We start from the raw sequence: 16,040 nt of genomic DNA on the forward strand, positions 1-16,040 counted from the left end.
AATGCAAATTGCTGGTAACGCCCTTATCATTCCCGCCTGCAGCAGCTCTGGGCCCTTTCTCACTGTACTAGGGAGTGCGGCCTAAGGCTTCAGCAAATTTAGCCACTCATGCCAAGCAGGTTTTATAGAAGTTGTGCTAAAAACGGACAATAATTTACAGTCCAGATCCCAGAGTCTCTGCCCGATTGCGGTCTCGTTCAGTGCAGGCTCGGTGTGTCCTGGGTGGTCGCAGGGAGACCATCTCGGGGGTTGCAGCAGCCCAGTCCTGTTTCCGCCAGGGACAGATGGCTTGTTCGGGGTTGTGGCCTGCCTGCACCCCATGCACCAAGAAATGTTTAAGGCAAAAAATTCATTCATCAGTCCGCCACAAGATTCCAACTCTGTTTTTGAATAAGTAAGATATGGAAGCTCTATACTTCCAAGTACAATTCCCACTTTCTGGAAAGACATTAATTTTTTTTTCTAAAAGCCAGATCCAAAAAATGTTCTTTGAGAATATAATTGACATCCTCTGGATTGCTCTTCTGTTCAAGTTACTGACCTTGCACAGAAATTTGCTATACTGGAGGTATTTTCAATGTGGTTGGTGTTGCAGGAAAATACACATCTTTAATAAACCCTGCAGACATTTTGTTATTGACTTCCTACGGAATGAAACTGCACTCACTGGATGCACCTCTGAAAAAAATTCTTCATGTGATGGTCGATGGCTACATTTAGGGTGGAATTTGACAAGTCTCAGAAAGCTGAAATTCTTCAGAGTCCAGTTCGAAGGGTACAAATTTCACAGGTGAGTGTCATGTCATGCCATGGTCTTTCAGAGAACTCATGATGATTATTCTAATATCAAAACCAATCACTATAAATTCCTCCACACACACACACCTTTTACTTGCTGTTTTTTTTCTTGGCCTTTCTTTTGTTTTTTGTTCTATTTTGGAGCTGCACTAGTATCATAGAATCAAAGAATCAAAACACAGTTGAGATTAGAAGGCATCTCTGCAGATCCAGATCAACTAGAGCAGCTTGCTCATGGCCTTATCTAGTCAAGTTTTGAACATCTTCAAGGATAGAGCCCCCACAAGTTCTCTGGGCAGCTTGTTTCAGTGTTCAACCACCCTCACAATAAAGAAATGCTTTCTTATGTCCAGATGGGATTCTCTCTGTTTCAGTTTGTGCCCACTGCCTCTTGTCCTGCCACTGGGCATCACTGCAAAGAGCCTGACTCCATCTTCTTTACACCCTCCCATCAGGTGTTTATGCACATTGATAAGATCACCCCTGAGCCTTCTCTTCTCCAAGCTGAATGATCCCAACTCTCTCAGCCTTTCCTCCTATGACAGATGCTCCAGTCCCTTCACCATCTTTGTAGCCCTACATTGGACTTACCCCAGTAGATCCATTTCCTCCTTCTACTGGGGAGCCCAGAGCTGGAGGCAGCTCTGTAGATGTGGTGAGTAGAGGGGAAGAATCGCCTCTGATGATATTCCTCCTAATGCAGCTCAGGTGGCTGTGGGCCCTCTTTGCCACCAGGGCACGTTTCTAGCTGTAGGTCAGCTTGGTGTTCATAAGGTTCCCAGGTCTTTTTCTTACGGCAAAAGCTGCTTTCCAGTCAGTCTGTTCCTTTACTGGTGTGTGGGTTTTTCCTCCCAGCATGCAGGACTTGGCATGTCCCTTTACTGAACTTCATGAGGTTCCTCTCTGCCCATCTCTCCAGCCCACTGAGAATCCTCTGAAGGGCAACACACCCATCTGGTCAGTCAACCACTCCTCCCAGTTTTGTATCATCTGCAGACTTGCTGAGTGTATACTCTTCTCTCATCATCCAGGTCATTAATGAAAATGTTGAACAGTATCAGCCACATTATTGGCCCCTGGGGACCCCACTAGTGACTGGCCTCCACAAGGACTTTGTGCTACTGACCAGAAATCTCTGAGTCTGGCAGCTCAGCCAGCTTTCAGTGCACCTCACTGTCTATTTCTCTAGACCATACTTCATCAGCTTATGAGGGTCTTATGGGAGACATCAAAAGCCATGCTAACATCAAGATAGACAACACCCACTGCTGTCTCCTCATCCACCAAGCCAGTCATCTCATTGTAGATGAGATGACTGATTGCTATCAGATTGGTCAGACATGATTTCCCTTTGTAAATCCGTGCTGACTATTCTCAAATCCCTTCTGGTTCTTAATGTGTTTGGAAATGACCTCCATCAGTTTGCTCCATGACCTCACCTGAGGTGAGGCTGACTGGACCATAGCTCCCCAGATCCTCATCCTTCCCCTTCCTGAGGATAGGAGTGACATTTACTTTCTTCCAGTCCTCAGGAAACCTCCCCAAGTCATCATGACCTTTCAAAGATTATCAAGAGAGCTCTTGCAATGGCATTGGTCAACTCCCTCAGCACTGGTGGGTGCATCCAATACGGTCTCAGGGACTTATTTATGTCCAGTTTGTTTAAGTGTTCCCTAACTCCATCTTACTCCACTTAGGGTAATTCCTCATTGCTCCAGACTTCCCATTGATCTCAAGGGCTGGAGATTCCCAAGGGAAAATCTAACCGTAAAAAACAAGGCAAAGAAGGCATTCAGTCTTGTTATTTCTGTTTCCTAGTTTGCTTGTGCACTTCCGTGTTGCCCCTCCAGCACATATCAGGGTGGTTCAATCCCCCTGTAAGGACAAGGGCCTGCATGTGACACTTCTTCCAGTTGTCTGAAGGTCTCGTCCACTTTCTCTTCCTGATCAGGTAGTCTGTAGCAGATACCCACCACAATGTCACTCATGTTGGTCTGCCTGCTAATCCTGACTCGCAAGCCCTCAGCTAGCCCCTTATCATCCCTGGGCAGAGCTCCAGGCATTTCCGCTACTCTCTCACATAAAGGGCAATTCCCCTCCTCCCTGTCCTGGCCTGTCCTTCCTAAAAAGCCTCTGTGCATTCATTGTGGTCCTATGACTTAACTCACTGTGTCTTCAGGATCCCAATGAGATCATACTCCTGCAGTCGCATGCAGACCTCTTAATTTCTTGTTTGTTCTCCATGCTGCGCGCATTAGTGTGTAGGAACATCAGACAGGCAGCTACTTGTGCTTATTTCCCAGGAGCAGTATAAGAGCTCTCCCCATTGCGCTGTCCTCTTGGCATTTCCTTATTTGGGTGTGCACACTTGTGGTGGATCCCCTTCTGTCCTATTTTGTCATTTTTGAGGGCCTTCTCGTCCACATCACCCTGTACCCTTTACTTGCCAATGCAGTCCGGCACTTCTTCACTTGGACATTGGTCATTTCTCTTCCTGCCCCACCATTCCCAATTTAGCTCTCCTTACAGGTTGGTCAGCCTGTTGGCAAAGCTACTTTTGCCTTGCTTAGTCAAGTGGATGTCTTCTCTTCCCAGTAGTCCCTGTACCTCAGAGGCTCCCACGATCATAAAAGCCAGATTCCTGCTGCTGACACCAGGATCCATCCCCTCCTCCCAAAGCTCTTTTCCTCACCAGTAGGACTGAGGAGACACCAGCTGGGGCCCCCCATGTCCTTCAGCCTCATCTCCAGGGCCATATAATCATTTCTGATACTCTCCAGGTTACCCCTACCAGTATCGTTGCTGTGCAAGTGGAACAGCAACGGAGGGTAATGGTCCAAGGGCTGGACAAGCCTTGGCAGTCTCTCTGCAATGTCCTGGATCCTAAAACTCTGCAAACCTCCCTGGCAGGTGGTCAGGTCAGCAGAGGGGGCCTCCCTCCCCACAGGAGAGTGTCTCCCACCACCACTCCTTGCTGCTTCCTTTTAGTGCTGGTGTGTGACTGAGGCTCAGGCAGTTCTGAAGTTTCTTGAGACAATATGTCCCGAGGAATTTGCTTCTTGACTTACTGACTTCGGCATCAGTACATTTGGGTTATTATACTTTAAAATTATCCTTTGTGTATGCACTAAAGATACTTTCCATGCCATCACCACTCACTTTGCATATGCCATCAGTGACATGTAAGGATGACAAAGTATAGATTTAAACAACTATTATAGTATGCATTTTACTTGCAAGAGGAAAAGCGTGGGCATTTTTGAGGGGACTAAGAGAAAAGCTTCAATGACTCTTGGAGAACTCTTACCACAGTTGCAAGTATGGCTGCACTGAGCAAAATTACTCACTGGAGCAAAGCTAATTCTTAATTTTTCGATGTGAATTTCAAAGAAAATTATGTTGGAGTGCACACACTATGTCCTCGTGAAAAATACACATATTTCTGCATCTTCCCCAGCTGCAAACATCCCAGAAGTAAAATGCTGCTAATTCTAAAATCATAGCAATGAAGGTACAGAAAAAGCCTCATCTAGTATAACCCTCTGTACACACGCAGGATAAAAAATACTTGGAACTATCTCAAATTTCTCACCTTCTCTCTGTTTTATTGTAGTTTCACTGTGATGCTACAGCAAATCTTTCTCCCTCCTTTCCTTGAGATTCCTGCTTGTGAAATGAAATAATAGTATTGGAATTAGCATTTGAAAAGTGCTCCAAAATTCAGTGTTAAGTATTATTTTCTTATTTTAGTTAAAAAACATAACTGTGCCTTTGATCCCACATACAGCAGAGGCTGAATATGAAGAGAAAATGCAAGGGAAGAGTCACAGTTCAGATCACAGATACAGTTTTCATGATGTGATATACAAAGGCTTATCTTAGATTACAGGGAAAGATACGGGAGCACATGTTCCACTGGCTACAGTAAAGAACTTCTATTTACAGCAGCTCAGTATGTCCTTGGCAGTTTTATGTAAATATTAACCAGAGAGTTTGATCAACTACTGAAAGACACTGAAAATAACAGTGAGATAACTATTATATTCACATATATAAATAATATTTATATTTATTATTTATTTATTATTATTTATTTATTTATTTATTATTATTTATTATTTATTTATTATTATATTTATTATTTATATATATTATATTATTATATAATATAAATAATATAAATAAACAATAATTCACAGATTCTGGTCTCGGCACCCAAAGCTGATACAAGTTTGATGGATAGGAATGCAGAAAGCAAATAAGGATATTTCAAGAACACTGGACTTATGAGGAAAGAAAATATTCTAAGAAAGAAAACTTACAGAATATTAAAATCCTCTTGGGATCCCAGTATTCTAACCATAGTCATGCCTCACCAATTCGAATCTGCCTGCAATCTCCATTTTATGTGTTCAGAACAGATTAACAAGATTTAACAACTCAGCAATATATGTATATACCAGGAGATTGCTCAGTCAGGCAAATGGACAAACTCAAATCTCAGGGTAAATAAAAAGAACACAGAATAGAGTAGACAGAAATTTTCACTGTGCATCCCCACAGAACGTGTCAGTGCCTCTCTCCTCAGGCTTTGGCTGCCTGCCCTGAAGGCCACTTCTGACACAGTGCAGCTGTGGGACCTGGGATGGATCAGATTGCTGGAAAAGAGCTGCGTGAGAAAGGGCCTTGGCAGGACCCTCCCCACTTCGCTCGGGAGCTGCATTTAAGTTCAGGCCCTCACCTTGGGCCTTGCTTGACCAACAGTGCCATGCCTGTGCTTGGCCATGAGGACTCATACATCACTGGTCCAGACTGGATCTGTGGACTCGACTCCCGGGTCTGGCCCCAGATGTGCCCTGTCACTAAATACTGCTGCCCCATGATTGCTGGGCTCTGGTTGACCCTGGCTGCTGTCATGAGCCTGCTCATTCAGGTGCTGTGGGACTGCATCTTGTTGGTGACAGCACTGCCTAGCTGTTACTGCTGGCTCCTGGCTCACCTGCCCTTGCAGAGCACTCCCACTCTCTGGGCTCCCTGACAGTAGGAAAGGCTTCTTTTAACGAAAGAAAGAGCCGATCTCTCCGAGTAAAGTTTCCTCAACTTCATCCAGGTAACAGGGAATCCAAGGTGCTTGGAACCTCAGGATGGGATCCAAATCACAGAATCACAGAATGGCTGAGGTTGGAAGGGACCTCTGGAGATCACCTAGTCCAACACCCTCCTCAAGCAGGGGTCATCTACAGCACATTGCCTAGAACCGTGTTCAGTCTGGTTTTCAGTATCTCCAGGAACAGAGACTCCACAGCCTGTCTCAGAAACCTGTGCCAGTGCTCAGTCACTCTCATGGGAAAAAGGGCTTTCCTTATGTTTAGACAGACCTTCCTGTGTTTCAGGTTGTGCCTCTCACCCTATGACTGGGCACCACTGAGAAGAGTCTGGACCCATCCTCTTTACACCCTCCCTTTAGATATTCACACACATTAGTAAGATCCCCCCTCAATCTCTTCTCCAGGATGAACAGGCCCAGCTCTCCTCATATGAGAGAGGTTCCAGGCCCTTCACCATCTTAGTAACCCTTTGCTGGACTCCTCCAGTAGTTCCATGTCTGTCTTGCAGTAGGGAGCCCAGTACGGGACCCAACGCTCCAGGCATGGCCTCACCAGGACTGAGTAGAGGGGAAGGATCACCTCTCTCAACCTGCTGGCGATGCTCTGCCTGATGCAGCCCACGATACTGTTAACCTCCTTTGCCACAAGCACACAGTGCTGGCTCATGCCCACCAGGACCCCCAGGGCCTTCTCTGCAGGGCTGCTCTCCAGCAGGTCAGTCCCCAGCCTGTCCTGGTGCAGGGGGTTATTCCTTCCCAGGGGAAGAACTCTGCAATTCCCCTTGTTGAACGCCATGAGATTCCTCCCTGCCCAGCTCTCCAGCCTGTCGAGGTCCCTCTCAATGGCAGCACAGCCCTCTGCTGTAGCAGCCACTTCTACCAGTTTTGTAGCACCAGCAAACTTGCTGAGGGCGCACTCTGTCCCTTCATCCAGGTCACTGATGAAGAAGTTGAACAAGATTGGAGCCAGCATTGACCCCTGGGGGACACTGCTAGCTCCAGGCCTCCAACTAGGCTTTGTGCCACTGATCACAACCCTCTGAGCTCTGCCGTTCAGCCAGTTCTTAATCCACCTCACCGTCTGCTCATTTAACCCATACTTTCTCAGCTTGCCTATGAGGACCTTATAGGAGACAGTGTCAAAAGTCTTACTCAAGTCAAAGTAGGCAACATCCACTGCTCTCCCCTCATCTACCCAGTCGGTCATTCCAACATGGAAGGCTTTCAGGTTCGTTAAGCCTGATTTCTCTTTCCTGAGTGCATGCTGACTATTCCTGATCACCTTGTTATCTTTCACATGCTTGGAAGGGGTGTCCAGAATGGGCTGCTCCATCATCTTTTCAGGGATTGAGGTGAGGCGGACTGGCCTGTAGTTCCCTGGGTCCTCCTCTTTGCCCTTTTGGAAGACTGGAGGCACATTTGCTTTCTTCCAGCCCTCAGGCACGTCTCCTTATCTCCATGACCTTTCAAAGAGGACTGAGAGTGGCCTAGCAATGACATCGGTCAGCTCCTGCAAGCACTCAGGGCCCATGGACTGGGTATACCCAGTTAGCTTAAGTGATCCTGAACTCGATCCTTCTCCACCAAGGGAAAGTCTTCCTTTCCCCAAACTTTCCCTCTGGTCTTCAGGGCCTGGGATTCCTGAGGGTTGCTCCTACTGGTAAGGACTGAAGCAAAGGCAGCATTCAGGATCTCTGCCTTTTCTGTAGCCTTTGTCACCAGGGCCCCGACCCATTCTGTAGCAGTGTACAGATTCTAGGTTAATTTTCCTCTTACTGTAAACCTAGTCACTGCCACATAACTGGCTTTCAAGTAAATAGAAACAATAAAACACTAGATAACTGAATATTCTCAATACATACATCATATTCCAAAAAAGTTTGACTTTATCTGTCTTTTTCTCATATTTAAATCAGTGCAGGCAAAATAGAAGTTTCTTTCTCCTACTGTTAGATCAAAAAGCTGCCAGGGGCGGAAGACCTTAACAATAACAAAAAAGCTGAGAGTCTGCACTTAGTAAGTGATGCAGAACTTCATTGTACAGAATCTCTCAGCATCTAGTAAACAGAGACAGAACATTGCGGCAGAACAGGACAACATCTCTACCCGTAAGACCCTGAAATGCTCGCCTACACCTAAGCATAATTGTCATGAGGTTTTATTGGATTTTGTTGGATTAACTAACCAAAAGGGATGAAATAATGTCACCTGGCATTTACTTTATAAGCATGTGTATGCTGAAAATAAAAAATTGCAACTGCATGTAGCTTTAATTCATATTGGTTAAGCCAAGATCTAGACCAGACTAAGCCAAGATCTAAACTGGGTAAAAATACCATGAGAGAAAAGGTAATTTGGCTCTTAATTCTTCTTTTATTTTTTTTACGGCACGCTTTATTTTTATTTAGGGTTTAACATCTCAGTGTCTTCACTCTCTCAGGCACTCATTAAAATCAATGGGACTCTGAAATGCTCCAATAGTGATAGAAGCTGGCCTTTGCCAAAGACATGCCTCAAACTTTCAACACTACTCTTCAGTAGAATTAGCACAAGATGGCTATACGCAACAAACTTATTCTGCAGGCCTGCTTGCACTAACATCAAATGGAGATTTTGTCTATGTAACTACTGCAGGATAAGGTTCTGCGAGAGATTTCAAGCCTAATCTCATGAATTGCAGAGCACTCCCTGGGAAGTGTTAAGCAATTTCAACTCTCATGGATCTCAAAAGGCTTTAAAGGACAAGTATTAAGGACTTATAGCTCTATTCTGCCCTCATCATATACACTGAACTTTCATTAAAGCCCATGGACGTGGTGCTTCATGGCTGACTATTGTTTGCAGTGAAAGCAGCTGCATCTTAAAATTTCATGTGTTTATATCAGCCTTAATCTTAGTAATGATGCTTAAACTTATAGCTGACAAGGCCCATTTGCTAAAACTGTATTTTATTACCAGGCTTAAGAGATTTAAAATAAACAAATTTTAATAGTGACAGGTTTTGCCCCTATTGATTTCTGTAGTAAATTCGAAACTGTGACTTTCTTTTTTCCTTTCCTAGATTTTTAAAGTCACAACTGCTTTCTGGCTTAGATCAAACTCTATAGAAGAAATGAGATAGCCAGATTATCAGTGGTTGTTACTGTATGATTTTCATTTGGATAACATCCTTCACTGGGAGATCTCACACACACTATAGCTGCCAAGAGAATGTTCTGGTAGTTCTCAGAGACTGCTAGCCATGCACGTCACCCCTTATGGGATGACTGTCCCCCGATAAAACAATTTAGAATATTTTACAGAAGTGTTATTGGAGCTAATGGGTGCTGTTTAGTTTCTCTCCCTGGAACAGAATTCACAGTGAATGGAACAGTTCTCATGTATCTACTGATGTTCACAAAAATTCTTGTCTCATGAACTCGAGGGTGGTAAGATCATTTGGCAGCCAAATCCAACCTAACTGAATTCTACTTGTGTTATTTTCTGTATAGTAGGTAGTTCGCATTAGAAACAAGAAGAAACCATGTTGGGGACACATCCTAGAGGACTCAACTTCTTTCAAATTTGACTAGCGAAAGTGGATTTTGCAACATAATCTGCAGCTGTGAGCGGCTGTGAATCAAACCCAATTACAATTTTGGCACTGATGCTGCCTTAATAATTCCCAAGGATTTCTTCTACTTTAACAGAAGACCTTGGAAGGTGGGGATACCACATTAAGGAACTACAGAAAATGCAGCTCAGTTTCAAAGCCAGACTCTGGAAGAGGTAAAACCTGGAAGACAATCAAAAGCAGGATCCTTGTGTTGAAGTATGTCCATTAAGAGATCCTGCACCATTTTTTCTGCTCCTCAGGTATTAAAACACAAGCTGAGACCTTAGGACAGTAAACAGTCTCCCCTACAGATGAGCCCTTTTGTATCAAACCAGAATGGAGTTGCTGAGTTGGGTTATGTACCCCCCATACATAATGCCCTGATCTTACCAGTGTCCTTAGAAGACCTGTGTGAAACTCAGCATTTTGAAACAATTAAAGCTGGGAATTTGGCATTCACTAAGTTACTGAATTAGTGAATCCAGGGAAAGGATATGATATCCATGATACCCTAATGCCAGGCATGAATGGAATGGCACAAGAGCTAATGGACCAATGGAATGGACGTGATATACCTGATCCTAATGCCAAGCACAAGTTGTCAGCATGGACCGAAGAGGAAGAAGGCATGGAATGGGTGAGGAGGATGAATGCTGCTTTTTCATTTATGCCATTGCCTGAGGTCACCTATAGTGAGGCTTAACTACCCCAGTATGAAAGGGCTTCCAAGTCCTTTTAACTGATCTGCAATACGTCTGCGTATTGCAGACATGGCAGAAAGCTGACAACCTACAAATACTGTGCTGAGTGCAAAACCACCCCATGGATACCTGTATGTGCAAATTGCCAAAAAAAATTAAGGCACTGCATGTGAAGTCCTGTTGAGAAAACAAGAAGGAAAGTCTACATGATCTAAGTGAGCTGGCTGCTTTTCACTTTTCATATGGACATGCAGGCAGTTCAAGAGGATAGTTTTGTTCTCTAGACCACATTTGGGCTTTTTCTGGTTCCTGAAGTGTCAGTGTAGACTTAGCCAGCAACTCAATGGAAGCAGAAGCAGGTCCTTTTGGATCCCATAAACCACATTTGGCTTTTGTTGGTGAACCTGGTCCCAATACGATAAGATACTCTGCAGTTCCGTGGTCTTTAAAAACTGACAAACTGTAGAAAGACTTACATGGATTTACTTACATTTACATTTGTTTTAAATTTGTCATCATTTCACTACCTTCTGCACAAATGCATCCTTGAGTCATAATACCGAGTAATCTAGCCTTTTTCAAACAAACTGCTCTCAAAGCATTCATGACTTTTGCCATTTCACAAGATATTTTTAGTGACAGTCATTTTAAAGTTATTAATGTCTTGTAAAGGTTGCGTATTGCTTCAATGTTCAGGAATAAAAGTGTTGGTTTGTGTTAAAATAGGAATTCTAATTGAGAATACAACCTCTTCTCAGCCTCTGTTGCTAAATACGAGCTCTGCGGAGTCTTTCAGCATGTTGGCAACACGGAGGTTGCCAAAATGCATCCAAGCTGAGCTTGAACTAATCCATTCTCCTGTCTCTGATCATGGCCTGAAGGATCTAGAAATGAGAGAGCTGCACAACACGCAGCAGACATGAAATCATTAATTCTTCATGTCCCTTCCTGATTTCAAATGGATTAGCCTGTCCCTGGAACATGCTCATCACTGTCCCTCTCAAAATATTGAGAAGATTTAAGAGAGTCTCCCTGCAATAATTTTGAATACTATAAAGATCTGCATTTCTGTATTTAGGGAGAATATTATGAATTCTCTCATCCTTTTCAACACAAGTCATACTGCTTCTATTCATGTCTTGAGATTTAAGTCTGAATTTAAGTTTGGATTGAAGGAAAAGTCTGAATCTGGCTTACCACTACAAGACTAACTCATGTTCCCACACCTTGGGCAAGAGCCTGGACACAAAGTACCAAACCATGCCAAATTTGAAACGCAAGCCGAACTTTGTGGATGAGACTCATCCCACCTTTGTGTACTGGGCAGTCCCGGGGGGGCAGAACAAACGTAACAGAGCGAAGCCATGCTGCCCTCACGGTGTGCTCTGGCCGCCACCACGGGCCAACAGAGTCACTAAGAAGACGCCTCGACAGCCTCCAGCCAGCTTGATATGGCAGCACCCTTCAGGGAGCCAGGTTTAGGCAACCGTAACCAGGGGCAGGCACTCAGTGCCCGTGGTGAGGAGCCCCGAGAGGCCCGACCAGCCGGGGGAGCTCCGAGCCGCCTGCAGGTGAGGGAGCAGCACGGAAGGCGGCAGGGAAGGGGCTCCCGCCCAACAGGGCCCAGCATGGCGGGCAGCCGGGCAGCAGCCAGAGACGCCAAGCTCCAGCTGGGCGGCCGGCCGGCATGGCAGGAGGGCGTTCAGCCGGGCGCGGCCACGATGGGGGCTGAAGTGTGGGGTTCAACAAAGGGATGCCCCGGCCGCCGCCTGCCCACGAAGGCAAACATGGCGCGGCGCCGCCCAGCCCGGAGCCACCGGCACCACCGCACCGCCCGCACGCGCAGCTTCTCGCGCCCGCCCTGCGGCCGTCCGCCTCCCCCGTGCGCATGCGCCGGCGGCCGCGCAGGCGCCCTGGCCGCGGGGGGGGCAAATCTCGCGCTGACTCGCCGCCGCCTTCCCGCCTGGGGAAGGAACTGACGCTGCCGCCACCGGGGCAGGCCGGGGCGCTCGGTGAGGTGAGGGCGGCGGGGGACTCCCGCGCGGCGCCGCTCCACTCCGGCGACCGCTCCCGGGGCTTTCGGCGGGGGTTCGCCACTGGGCCCGGCGGCCCGGGGAGGGGGGTGACCGTGCCTGGCCGGTGTCCGGTGCGGCGCGGTGTCGGGGCGGGTATTGGAGGCGCCGCCGCGGGCACGGGGCAGCGCGGCCGTCTCGGGGTCGGCGGGGGCGGTTACGCAGCTTTTTTTGCACCTACCGACATGGCGGCGGGCGCTGGGGCTGGTTGGCGCGTCCGCGCCTTGGCGTTCCCGCGGCGCGCTGCGTCCCGGGCCTGCACGGGCGGAGCGGGGTCGGTGCGGTGCTGCGGGAAAGGAGCCGGTTTAAGTCCTGTGCTGTGGTGGCTGTGGGGCTTTTAGTCATGACCATCGGAATTTATTTTTTCCTTTTTTTTTCCTATATGAAAACAAACTCTTGTTTTCTCCTAGCATTTAGAAGTGATTTTGTTTTACCAATATTAAGATACAGGTCAGTCATCAGTAGTTCTCAGCTTTGACTCTCTCTAGAGTGAGTGGACTTACCACTCTAACAAATATCAACGTATATATCCTGTAACTGGCAGCACTAGCAAAACAAAATTTCTCTGAGTTTCCTGTAGTGTTGGCTTTGCGCATTCAGCAGAGTAGCAGGAGTGTTTGCATGTATAAGCATATGTATTCTTACTACAGTGGTTTGGTAGGGATGCCAAGTTGAGTCAAGTGTCCTTAATAATGAGGAAAAGGCAGAAAGTATGGGAAGTGTGGTCTAAATGCTCCCAATGAAAGTTTTCTGTGGTCCGTTACGTAGTCTTCCTTAACTTGTATGTTACAGTAATTGCTTTTATTAAACTAGGATAGCCCAGATCATAAGCGCTAATATCAGGATGACCCCTGTCTGGTACAGCTACATTAGCACAGCTTGTACTTGGTTAACATTAGGTCACTTACAGTTCAATTTAACAGTGCCAGGGCATCAAACAAGGGCCCCTTTCCTATAGCTGTCTTTTTTTTTGCTCTTGGGTGGGTGAGAAGTCCACCTGTCTGCCTGGCTGATGATATTAAGTGCTTCTTCGCCACTGAAGATGGGTAAAATACAGCTCAGGACAAACAAACAAAAACTTGTTGGGACAAGCAAAATGTAGTTAGTTACAGCGTAAAAAGGGAGGCTGCTGACCTGTGTAAGAAAGGTTTTGGGGATGTTTGGTGGACAGAGTATCCTGGCTGAGACCAATCCTTTTTGTCACAGTCCTTTGTGGCATATTAGGAGAGACAGCTGTGAGGATCTGCAAGATAATTATTCCCTTTTATAGTATTCCTGTGTAAGTTTTATACTTTTTTTTCAGGGGCATGGAGGAGAATGAGATAAAACTTCTCACATGGAATTGGTTTTGGAAAGGGATGGACTTGTTTTAGGTGGATACTGCTTACTTTGCAAGGATAGTATTTTGTATAATACTAACGGTCTCTGCCAGCTGTAACATGGAAATAAGTTATACAGTGCTTTGAGATTTGCGAACTTTAAAACAAGTTGTTAGGTGTATGTGGTGGTGGTTGGGTGGGGGGGGTTTGCTTTTTGAGACCAAATGCTGTCCCAAATGTCACAAGCTGGGGTAAAGCTTTTAATTAGTTTGCAGAGCAGGTGCTGATAGGCCATAGAGAGCCTGGCAAGCTGGCATACTCTGGCCCTCCTTGTTTTTGTGACAAAATATGGCTAAAAATGGGAAACTCTTTTTTGCTGTTGCTTTTGCAATTCTTGGGATTATTGTGCCATTCATGGGAAGGAGAGAAAGGTATTGCAAGAAATACTGATGCTAATACCTATTTATAGAAGTGCCTTGGCATGCTGACAACATTAGGCCGTAATCAGGGTTCCTAAAACTGAGGAAACGGTTCAGACTAGAGTTTGGTTTTTTTTTAATTAATAGGAAGAGGTCTCTGAATAAAATGGCTATCTGAACTGAAAAAGGGAAAAAATCCCCTTTTGCTTTATTTCTTTTTACAATTTCAAAGTTTTGACCTAATCTTGATAGCCTGTATGAATTCAATGCTGAGAATGCAAGAAATTGAGTTAAGAACAAGTGAGCTTAAATTCAGCCTTACTAATAAGAATTTTCCACACAGACATGGCTTCCTTTTCTTTTTGCATGTTAAGGAAGCAAGCCAGTGGTCTGGCGTAGCTGATTCCAAAGTTAGTGCACAGTCATGCTGTTTTGCTTGAAAAATATCCTTCCTAACCCCACCTTGTAGTGGTGGTATTGTTAGCGGCTGATATTCAGGGATGAAAAAGCAGATGTTTTACAAACTTCAGGTGTAGGTCTGCTGAGGTTCTGATTTATAAGTTATGGCTGGAATTTTCTGCTGCGTGATTTTGCCTATCTTTAGATGGTCAGTTCCTACCTACAGCAGCTGTGCTTCTGCTAGACATGCTGCACTTAACATCTTGCTATCTGATTATAGCATCACTCTCAGAGTGCACAAATGGTTGTATGATGTTTCTGTGGACGTTACCTGGCAAGGGGAACACCGGAAATAATGCACTGAGAAGTGGGATGTAGATGAATAAACGGCACCATGGGGAGGTGTGTTTAGCAGGTCCTAACCATTTTTTGATTGTGGTGTTGGACTGGTAAGTTTGGGCCTCCAAAAGCTAATGTGAATATTATATGAAAATGAAGTAAAATGTATTTTATTGAAGGGTAGTAACACCAACCCTTTGATTGGGAACCACTTCTTTGAGGTTTTTCTTTTGGTGATTCTGAATGCACTAAATATGATCTGTGAACTTTTCCCCTCTTCTTCGCAGAAGGGTGAAATGTTAGTGGAACTCTGACCAAACACTGGCGGTGTCTTACATGATCTGTTTCCTTGGGGGTGTCAGAGTCAGCGGAGAGGAAGTAAGTGTTCCAAATAGTGCACTCTGAGAAGGAGGTCATATTTTGCTCGGACGAATAACTACGACATCATACCTGTAGACTAGTGGGAATATAAAACAACAAGTGATGTATGTATTGTACTAATATGAAATTATAGTACTCAAATAACAGCTTAGTGACTAAAAGAGATATTCTATTAAGTATGTATCTGAGGTGAAGAACTTTCTGCCCTCTGCACCTGTGCAAAACCCCCTGGGGAAATGTCATAATAAAACAATTTATTGAAAATAAGCTTTAGTCTGTTTTTTTTCTGCTCATAGTACTTGGCCATTAAGTGTTACAGAGCCAGGCATGTTTCTACTTATATCTTATAGTTTCTAATTCCTCTATGTAATTTTTAAAGAAAGAAAACCGTCCTTGCTTAGTATTAAGCATGTAGGTAAATCCTTGGCACAGTCTTTTGGTGTGGACCAAAGTGCATTGTTCATTGGTAACATCATTGTGGTACTTGAAGTTCTCCTTGTAGAAAGCAGGAGATTTCTAGCTTGTCAGGTTTCCAATACTATTTTGTTTCTAACCTGCTCTTGAAAAAATACTGTTAGAGTTGGAGGAAGTGGATTCCTGCATTTTCACAATGTTTTACAATTCCATTGCCATCTGAGTTTTGCAGCGATGTGCAGGGTGGCATCTTTGTTTCTGATTGGTCAGCTTCCCAGTTATGAAGTTTAGATCAGATACAATACAAACCATACAAGCATCTGTCCGGATGAGGATGCAGCTTTCTCTCTCATTTCATTCTGTGATGTTATTTCCATCTGGTACCTTTAGTTGAAAATGGGTAGAGTGCAGAAAGAGGGGAGTGAGGAAAGAGTAGCAGAGTACAGATCCTGAGCTTCAGGAGAACAGATTTTGGCTTATTCGGGGAGCTGATGGC

At 45.1% G+C, this 16,040-nt stretch overlaps 1 protein-coding gene across 4 annotated transcripts in view; it reads left to right on the plus strand.

The window, feature by feature from the left end:
• Positions 1 to 12,080: 12,080 nt before the first annotated feature.
• The window catches only part of FOCAD (focadhesin), a 124,769-nt gene continuing 120,809 nt past the window's right edge, over positions 12,081 to 16,040 (plus strand). For 2 of the 4 annotated variants that reach the window (XM_026097883.2, XM_026097887.2), the window contains exon 1: positions 12,087 to 12,218. The gene's annotated coding sequence lies outside the window, so the exon portion shown is untranslated. Of the gene's footprint in view, positions 12,219 to 15,036; positions 15,128 to 16,040 lie in introns of all 4 variants that reach the window. The other 2 variants (XM_026097885.2, XM_026097886.2) reach the window with 2 other exon arrangements.

This window comes from Dromaius novaehollandiae, chromosome Z (genome assembly GCF_036370855.1).
Source record: "Dromaius novaehollandiae isolate bDroNov1 chromosome Z, bDroNov1.hap1, whole genome shotgun sequence".
NCBI lineage: Eukaryota > Metazoa > Chordata > Aves > Casuariiformes > Dromaiidae > Dromaius > Dromaius novaehollandiae.